The sequence below is a fragment of the Bombina bombina genome, chromosome 1 (genome assembly GCF_027579735.1).
Source record: "Bombina bombina isolate aBomBom1 chromosome 1, aBomBom1.pri, whole genome shotgun sequence".
Classification (NCBI taxonomy): domain Eukaryota; kingdom Metazoa; phylum Chordata; class Amphibia; order Anura; family Bombinatoridae; genus Bombina; species Bombina bombina.
Window position 1 is genome coordinate 22,988,732 of NC_069499.1, and position 11,130 is coordinate 22,999,861.

Consider the following 11,130-nt stretch of genomic DNA (forward strand, 5'->3'; position numbering starts at 1 on the left):
AGAAATCTTTCCTGAATCTGAAATTTCTCCCTCAGACAAAACCTCCCTCATGGCCCCTTCAGATTGGTGTGAGTGTATGACAGAACAATTATCATCAGCGTCCTCTTGCTCTTCAGTGTTTAAAACAGAGCAATCGCGCTTTCTCTGATAAGTAGGCATTTTGGATAAAAGATTTGCTATAGAGTTATCCATTACAGCCGTTAATTGTTGCATGGTAATAAGTATTGGCGCACTAGATGTACTAGGGGCCTCCTGTGTGGGCATAACTGGTGTAGACACAGTAGGGGATGATGTAGTATCATGTTTACTCCCCTCATTTGAGGAATCATCTTGGGCAATATCATTATCTGTGGCATTACTGTCCTTACTTTGTTTGGACACTATGGCACAATTATCACATAAATTTAAATGGGGAGACACATTGGCTTTCATACATATAGAACATAGCTTATTTGATGGTACAGACATGTTAAACAGGCTTAAACTTGTCAACAAAGCACAAAAAACGTTTTAAAATAAAACCGTTACTGTCACTTTAAATTTCAAACTGAAAACACTTTATTACTGAATATGTGAAAAAGTATGAAGGAATTGTTCAAAATTCACCAAAATTTCACCACAGTGTCTTAAAGCATTAAAAGTATTGCACACCAAATTTCAGAGCTTTAACCCTTAAAATAACAAAACCGGAGCCGTTTTTACATTTAACCCCTATACAGTCCCAGCTATATAACTAGAAAAGGCCCCCATCTGAAAAAGGTGTCCAACACAGTGCCTGCCGTTTTTCTAAACAATCCCCAAGATTATAATAACCATTATTAGTTAGAATCTGCATAATATGCCTAGTAAAGCAATCGTTTTAGCCCAGAAAAATGTCTACCAGTTTTTTAAGCCCTTTTTGAAGCCCTTTATTCTTTTATGTTTAACTAAGAAAAATGGCTTACCGGTCCCCATGAGGGGAAATGACAGCCTTCCAGCATTACATGGTCTTGTTAGAAATATGGCTAGTCATACCTTAAGCAGAAAGGTCTGCTAACTGTTTCCCCCAACTGAAGTTACTTCATCTCAACAGTCCTGTGTGGAAACAGCAATCGATTTTAGTAACTGTCTGCTAAAATCATCTTCCTCTTACAAACAGAAATCTTCATCCTTTTTCTGTTTCAGAGTAAATAGTACATACCAGCACTATTTTAAAATAACAAACACTTGATAGAAGAATAAAAACTACATTTAAACACCAAAAAAACTCTTAACCATCTCCGTGGAGATGTTGCCTGTGCAACGGCAAAGAGAATGACTGGGGTGGGCGGAGCCTAGGAGGGATCATGTGACCAGCTTTGCTGGGACTCTTTGCCATTTCCTGTTGGGGAAGAGAATATCCCTCAAGTAAGGATGACGCCGTGGACCGGACACACCAATGTTGGAGAAATCTATATTTACACTGATAATCAAATGTGCAAGATCAGCTGGTGACTTCTCAATAGGGCCCTATAGATTGACGTCCCTCATTTGTAAGCACATTACTCTGTTCTTTATTTTAAGACATTATATTTTGATGCTCTAAAGCTGTAAAAAGGTTCTAATGCGCTAGCACATTTTCTTATTGAACTATTGCTGCAAAGAGCTTAAACACATAGTCAAAGTCAGCTACAGAACAGCAATCATTTAATATCTACAGTTTGAAATATGTTCCTTCATTACAGTTTATTAAAGAGGCGGTGGTTTCTGGCATTAAATGATCTAACCACATTATTCAGGAAAGGATGCAGACTATCACCTGGTCAACCTAACACCCTATAAAAAGGTTTAAGTATACATTATATCGTATAATGTTCTTTCATTATTTATTTTGCCTCTCCCTTGTAATTATGCATCCTGTACAATTCTGATCCCTGACTCCCAACAAGCTGCGAAGTGATTGTTTGTACAGAGCAGTAGCAGATGAGTGTCTGTCCCTAACTATCTGCACCAGATATCAATACCAGATGGCTGCAAAATAATGCAGGATGTCTGTGGCTTTTAAACAGATTTTGTACCTGCTAACATATACACCACATAGTATTACTTATATCAACCTAAACCAGGTAGCACAGAATATGTCCCAGAAACAGCAGAACAACATTGTATAAATCTACACAAATTAATTGAGATCCAATGAGGGCAGAGTAATGGCACGCTATAAAAAGGGACAGTCCCATACCAGTGAGGGTACAGTTATATGTAGTAGCACGCTATAAAAGGGACAGTACCATACCAGTGAGGGTACAGTTACATGTAATAGCACGCTATATAAGGGACAGTACCATTGCAGTGAGGGTACAGTTACATGTAATAGCACGCTATATAAGGGACAGTGCCATACCAGTGAGGGTACAGCTATATGTAATAGCACGCTATATAAGGGACAGTGCCATACCAGTGAGGGTACAGTTATATGTAATAGCACGCTATATAAGGGACAGTACCATACCCGTGAGGGTACAGTTATATGTAATAGCACGCTATAAAATGGACAGTACCATACCAGTGAGGGTACAGTTATATGTAATAGCACGCTATATAAGGGACAGTGCCATACCAGTGAGGGTACAGTTATATGTAATAGCATGCTATATAAGGGACAGTACCATACCAGTGAGGGTACAGTTATATGTAATAGCACGCTATATAAGGGACAGTACCATACCAGTGAGGGTACAGTTATATGTAATAGCATGCTATATAAGGGACAGTGCCATACCAGTGAGGGTACAGTTATATGTAATAGCATGCTATATAAGGGACAGTACCATACCAGTGAGGGTACAGTTATATGTAATAGCACGCTATATAAGGGACAGTACCATACCAGTGAGGGTACAGTTATATGTAATAGCACGCTATATAAGGGACAGTGCCATACCAGTGAGGGTACAGTTATATGTAATAGCACGCTGTATAAGGGACAGTACCATACCAGTGAGGGTACAGTTATATGTAATAGCATGCTATATAAGGGACAGTACCATTGCAGTGAGGGTACAGTTATATGTACTAGCACGCTATATAAGGGACAGTACCATACCAGTGAGTGTACAGTTATATGTAATAGCACGCTATATAAGGGACAGTACCATACCAGTGAGTGTACAGTTATATGTAATAGCACGCTATATAAGGGACAGTACCATACCAGTGAGGGTACAGTTATATGTAATAGCTCGCTATATAAGGGACAGTGCCATACCAGTGAGGGTACAGTTATATGTAGTAGCACGCTATATAAGGGACAGTGCCATACCAGTGAGGGTACAGTTATATGTAATAGCACACTATAAAAGGGACAGTGCCATACCAGTGAGGGTACAGTTATATGTAATAGCACGCTATATAAGGGACAGTGCCATACCAGTGAGGGTACAGTTATATGTAATAGCACGCTATATAAGGCACAGTACCATATCAGTGAGGGTACAGTTATATGTAGTAGCACGCTATATAAGGGACAGTGCCATACCAGTGAGGGTACAGTTATATGTAATAGCACACTATAAAAGGGACAGTGCCATACCAGTGAGGGTACAGTTATATGTAGTAGCACGCTATATAAGGGACAGTGCCATACCAGTGAGGGTACAGTTATATGTTGTAGCACGCTATATAAGGGACAGTACCATACCAGTGAGGGTAGCACTGCACGCTATATAAGGGACAGTACCATACCAGTGAGGGTACAGTTATATGTAATAGCACTGCACGCTATATAAGGGACAGTGCCATACCAGTGATGGTACAGTTATATGTAGTAGCACGCTATATAAGGGACAGTACCATACCAGTAAGGGTACAGTTATATGTAATAGCACTGCATGCTATATAAGGGACAGTAGCATACCAGTGAGGGTACAGTTATATGTAATAGCACTGCACGCTATATAAGGGACAGTGCCATACCAGTGATGGTACAGTTATATGTAGTAGCACGCTATATAAGGGACAGTACCATACCAGTGAGGATACAGTTATATGTAATAGCACGCTATATAAGGGACAGTACCAATGCAGTGAGGGTACAGTTATATGTAATAGCACGCTATATAAGGGACAGTACCATACCAGTGAGGGTACAGTTATATGTAGTAGCATGCTATATAAGGGACAGTGCCATACCAGTGAGGGTACAGTTATATGTAGTAGCATGCTATATAAAGGACAGTACCATACCAGTGAGGGTACAGTAAGTTATATGTAATAGCACGCTATATAAGGGACAGTACCATTGCAGTGAGGGTACAGTTATCTGTAATAGCACGCTATATAAGGGACAGTACCATATCAGTGAGGGTACAGTTATATGTAATAGCACACTATATAAGGGACAGTACCATTGCAGTGTGGGTATAGTTATATGTAATAGCACGCTTTATAAGGGACAGTACCATTGCAGTGAGGGTACAGTTATCTGTAATAGCACGCTATATAAGGGACAGTACCATTGCAGTGTGGGTATAGTTATATGTAATAGCACGCTTTATAAGGGACAGTACCATTGCAGTGAGGGTACAGTTATATGTAATAGCACGCTATATAAGGGACAGTACCATTGCAGTGAGGGTACAGTTATATGTAATAGCACACTATATAAGGGACAGTACCATTGCAGTGAGGGTACAGTTATATGTAATAGCACGCTATATAAGGGACAGTACCATTGCAGTGAGGGTACAGTTATATGTAATAGCACGCTATATAAGGGACAGTACCATTGCAGTGAGGGTACAGTTATCTGTAATAGCACGCTATATAAGGGACAGTACCATACCAGTGAGGGTACAGTTATATGTAATAGCATGCTTTATAAGGGACAGTACCATTGCAGTGAGGGTATAGTTATATGTAATAGCACGCTATATAAGGGACAGTACCATACCAGTGAGGGTATAGTTATATGTAATAGCACGCTATATAAGGGACAGTACCATTGCAGTGAGGGTATAGTTATATGTAATAGCATGCTATATAAGGGACAGTACCATTGCAGTGAGGGTACAGTTATATGTAATAGCACGCTATATAAGGGACAGTACCATTGCAGTGAGGGTACAGTTATATGTAATAGCATGCTATATAAGGGACAGTACCATTGCAGTGAGGGTACAGTTATATGTAATAGCTCGCTATATAAGGGACAGTACCATTGCAGTGAGGGTACAGTTATATGTAATAGCACGCTATATAAGGGACAGTACCATTGCAGTGAGGGTACAGTTATATGTAATAGCATGCTATATAAGGGACAGTACCATTGCAGTGAGGGTACAGTTATATGTAATAGCTCGCTATATAAGGGACAGTACCATTGCAGTGAGGGTACAGTTATATGTAATAGCTCGCTATATAAGGGACAGTACCATTGCAGTGAGGGTACAGTTATATGTAATAGCTCGCTATATAAGGGACAGTACCATTGCAGTGAGGGTACAGTTATATGTAATAGCACGCTATATAAGGGACAGTACCATTGCAGTGAGGGTACAGTTATATGTAATAGCTCGCTATATAAGGGACAGTACCATTGCAGTGAGGGTACAGTTATATGTAATAGCTCGCTATATAAGGGACAGTACCATTGCAGTGAGGGTACAGTTATATGTAATAGCTCGCTATATAAGGGACAGTACCATTGCAGTGAGGGTACAGTTATATGTAATAGCACGCTATAACTAGACACCATGACAATTATTACCGGAGTCTTTACCTGGGCCGCTAGTCAAAAAGCGCTGAAATAAGCAGATAAACAAGTCTGTGCTAGTTTGATGATTAACATAGGGCAGCCAGTTAAGACAGATTTTGTATATAGTAATTTGTATAATAAGTTGTTTTGTATATTTTTCTTTTTCTCTTTGAATAGATTATCTCAGCTGTAGTCCCAGTCACCGTATCACTGTAAGTTAACTGTAAGTGGATGCCCTTGTTTCTTGTTGCAAGGTCAGGGGCTAGTTAGGCCCTTGCAGAAGTGAGATTGATACTGAGAAAGGTCACATTTTTGCTTCTCTTTGTACAAAAGTAAAGCTACAACCCAATATGATTTTATTGTAAATAAGAAGCAGCAGAGTTGGTGCAGACGGGAGGGGAATATGTAAGTGGGGAGTGATGAAGACTTAAAGGAACACCGAGCGCTAACTGAATATGACACTACTAGAATATAATATAAAGGATCTCTGCATGTTGCAGCTTCTTTTGGTTACCATATGCCATAAACAGATGACATTATAACTGGCGGTACTGAGCACCTTGCTGTTCGACTTCTCCCCCTGTAAACGTGCGCTAGGTAAGGATCAGACATCTGTCCCACAATAAAAAGCAGCACTGCACTTCCTGCAGTTTCAGAAATTCAAGAAGGCAGGATTTAAACAAGAGCCCAGGAGGTACCCAGAATATGTCTAGATGCCTGCTACCTGGTGCAGACAGAAAACTTGTACTGCAGCATTGTCAAATATGTTCAAAATCTAAGAGTCAGCCCGAAAATCAAGGATATTTGTCAGGAGATAGATATATAGTAGTGCAGTTATAGTTCCTGTCTTGTTTAAAAACTGATTGTAGGCCAGGGGAAAAAAGGAAGTCCCCTCTGAGAGGCCTCTAGCAGGTAGTGGTGTCAAGGGACTGAGGCTTTAAGGGGAGATTATATTGGGAGCCTTTACTTTCCCACCCTATACCCTTCCCTCCGACCCCTTTCACACACACAAAAAAAAACTTTTGGTCACATATTCTTTAATAAAGAATCCCTGGGTGAGACCAATGTCCGCTTCAGTGTCTTTGGGTGTGACCAACATGAGTTTTAGACAAAGATTTAGACAGACGACAAGATTATGTGGCACAGTGGCAGTGTGCGACACCAAATGAGTTCCTCAGTTGCCACATCCCATTGTAAAGGACTTCTAAGCAGCAAATCAGTATGTCTGTCCCGGGACAGCTAAAGGAGTGAGCATCATGCACTCATGTTATTTCCCTATTCAGTTTAAGGAAGTTTACTATGAAATCTCATGAGAGTTAAGTGAAATCTCATGAGATCACAGTAACAGAGTTCATGACCTCAGCATTGCTGATGCCGATTGGCTGCTGTTCATTTCTTCATTATTTTTTTACCTGCAGCTGGGCAGCAGCTGAATTATAACTTTTTACACAGAACTTACTCTGCTGAGCTGAGGAAATTGTGAGGTCAAATATCTTCTTTTTTTACATAGAGATGCTCAGGTGATATTTTCCTGTCAGCTTTCTACAGTTATACTGTATCAGTTTCAAGTGATTTAGCATCCGAGTATTATGCCCCTTTAAGCAACAAATTATAAAAATGTTATGTTAATTTTATATTAATGAGACATCACATTAAAAAAAATTAAACGTGCTTAATTACACAGCAAACAAAAATGTAATATATTTATTTAGCTAAAAACAGTTTTTTTCATCTGTCCCCCAGTGCATTAGTTGATCAGAGCTGATTATCTCTGTTCCCAATTAGCCACAAACCAGATAAAAGGGTATGTCCTTACACTGCAAAACAATGCACATTTTGTAAATAAAATGCCATTTACTTTGCATACAGATCTGCAAGGCTTTACTATATCCCTTGTAAATATTTGGCAGCCACAGGGTTAATCTGGTTGCTGCAGTACAGTAAAAGGAATCAATATAAAACGCACTGAAGGGTTATCTAAAAACAAGATGCTTGTGCATTTTGCCCATAAAGTTGCATGCAGAAAATTGCTATAAGCATTACTGTGTGCGCAGATCATTATCGCAGGCAGCAGAGCTACAGAATACCCCTCACAAATGCCTAGTTGGGCACAATAGTATGTTAATTATTTTAGGAGTAAAAATTCATTAAATGCTCGTCATTCTTACAGTTCTTTTTTCCTTGTCAGAAATAATCCACAGTGCAATAAATAGCACTCAGAGGGAAGCCATTTACCAGGACAGCTGCCGAGGCAGAAATAAAACGTAGCAGCTGCATGATTATATGCATGCAGAGGACTTTCTATGCCTGGCCGCAGGGACCTGCTGCTGCTGCCATTATTGGTACAATACGCAAGGTGAAAGCTCTGTAGTGTGGCCTTTCTGAGGCCCTAGTTCCATGTTGTAAAGGGACAAAGAGGAAAAAGCGCTTTATTATTGTACTTTTGCTTGTGTATAACTGGGTTTAAATCCTGTAAGGAGTTACATTTATTAAACCCAAATTTTTTCTTTCACAATTCAGATAGAGCAGAAATTTTAAGCAACATTCTAATTTACCCCTATTATCAATTTATCTTCGTTCTCTTGCTATCTTTATTTAAAAAAACAGGTATATAAGCGTAGGAGCTGGCCCATTTTAAGTTTGGCACCTTGGGTAGAGCTTGCTGATTGGTGGCTCCATTTTGCGCTACCCAGGGTCCTGAACCAAATATGGGCCAGCTCCTAAGCTTACATTCCTGCTTTTTAAATAAAGATACCAAAAATTAGAAAAATTGATCATAGGAGTAAATTAGAAAGTTGCTTAAAATTGCTGCTCTATCTGAATCATGAAAAACATAATTTATGTAAGAACTTACCTGATAAATTCATTTCTTTCATATTAGCAAGAGTCCATGAGCTAGTGACGTATGGGATATACATTCCTACCAGGAGGGGCAAAGTTTCCCAAACCTCAAAATGCCTATAAATACACCCCTCACCACACCCACAATTCAGTTTAACGAATAGCCAAGAAGTGGGGTGATAAAAAAGTGCGAAAGCATATAAAATAAGGAATTGGAATAATTGTGCTTTATACAAAATCATAACCACCACAAAAAAAGGTCGGGCCTCATGGACTCTTGCTAATATGAAAGAAATGAATTTATCAGGTAAGTTCTTACATAAATTATGTTTTCTTTCATGTAATTAGCAAGAGTCCATGAGCTAGTGACGTATGGGATAATGACTACCCAAGATGTGGATCTTTCCACACAAGAGTCACTAGAGAGGGAGGGACAAAATAAAGACAGCCAATTCCTGCTGAAAATAATCCACACCCAAAATAAAGTATAATGAAAAACATAAGCAGAAGATTCAAACTGAAACCGCTGCCTGAAGTACTTTTCTACCAAAAACTGCTTCAGAAGAAGAAAATACATCAAAATGGTAGAATTTAGTAAAAGTATGCAAAGAGGACCAAGTTGCTGCTTTGCAAATCTGATCAACCGAAGCTTCATTCCTAAACGCCCAGGAAGTAGAAACTAACCTAGTAGAATGAGCTGTAATTCTCTGAGGCGGAGTTTTACCCGACTCAACATAGGCAAGATGAATTAAAGATTTCAACCAAGATGCCAAAGAAATGGCAGAAGCTTTCTGGCCTTTTCTAGAACCGGAAAAGATAACAAATAGACTAGAAGTCTTTCGGAAAGATTTAGTAGCTTCAACATAATATTTCAAAGCTCTAACAACATCCAAAGAATGCAACGATTTCTCCTTAGAATTCTTAGGATTAGGACATAATGAAGGAACCACAATTTCTCTACTAATGTTGTTGGAATTCACAACTTTAGGTAAAAATTCAAAAGAAGTTCGCAACACCGCCTTATCCTGATGAAAAATCAGAAAAGGAGACTCACAAGAAAGAGCAGATAATTCAGAAACTCTTCTGGCAGAAGAGATGGCCAAAAGGAACAAAACTTTCCAAGAAAGTAATTTAATGTCCAATGAATGCATAGGTTCAAACGGAGGAGCTTGAAGAGCTCCCAGAACCAAATTCAAACTCCAAGGAGGAGAAATTGACTTAATGACAGGTTTTATACGAACCAAAGCTTGTACAAAACAATGAATATCAGGAAGAATAGCAATCTTTCTGTGAAAAAGAACAGAAAGAGCAGAGATTTGGCCTTTCAAGGAACTTGCGGACAAACCCTTATCTAAACCATCCTGAAGAAACTGTAAAATTCTCGGTATTCTAAAAGAATGCCAAGAAAAATGATGAGAAAGACACCAAGAAATATAAGTCTTCCAGACTCTATAATATATCTCTCTAGATACAGATTTACGAGCCTGTAACATAGTATTAATCACAGAGTCAGAGAAACCTCTTTGACCAAGAATCAAGCGTTCAATCTCCATACCTTTAAATTTAAGGATTTCAGATCCTGATGGAAAAAAGGACCTTGTGACAGAAGGTCTGGTCTTAACGGAAGAGTCCACGGTTGGCAAGAGGCCATCCGGACAAGATCCGCATACCAAAACCTGTGAGGCCATGCCGGAGCTACCAGCAGAACAAACGAGCATTCCTTCAGTATCTTGGAGATTACTCTTGGAAGAAGAACTAGAGGCGGAAAGATATAGGCAGGATGATACTTCCAAGGAAGTGATAATGCATCCACTGCCTCCGCCTGAGGATCCCGGGATCTGGACAGATACCTGGGAAGTTTCATGTTTAGATGGGACGCCATCAGATCTATTTCTGGAAGTTCCCACATTTGAACAATCTGAAGAAATACCTCTGGGTGAAGAGACCATTCGCCCGGATGCAACGTTTGGCGACTGAGATAATCCGCTTCCCAATTGTCTATACCTGGGATATGAACCGCAGAGATTAGACAGGAGCTGGATTCCGCCCAAACCAAAATTCGAGATACTTCTTTCATAGCCAGAGGACTGTGAGTCCCTCCTTGATGATTGATGTATGCCACAGTTGTGACATTGTCTGTCTGAAAACAAATGAACGATTCTCTCTTCAGAAGAGGCCAAAACTGAAGAGCTCTGAAAATTGCACGGAGTTCCAAAATATTGATCGGTAATCTCACCTCCTGAGATTCCCAAACTCCTTGTGCCGTCAGAGATCCCCACACAGCTCCCCAACCTGTGAGACTTGCATCTGTTGAAATTACAGTCCAGGTCGGAAGCACAAAAGAAGCCCCCTGAATTAAACGATGGTGATCTGTCCACCATGTTAGAGAGTGTCGAACAATCGGTTTTAAAGATATTAATTGAGATATCTTTGTGTAATCCTTGCACCATTGATTCAGCATACAGAGCTGAAGAGGTCGCATGTGAAAACGAGCAAAGGGGATCGCGTCCGATGCAGCAGTCATAAGACCTGCTACCGAAGGGAATGATTGTGACTGAAGGTTTCGACAAGCTGCA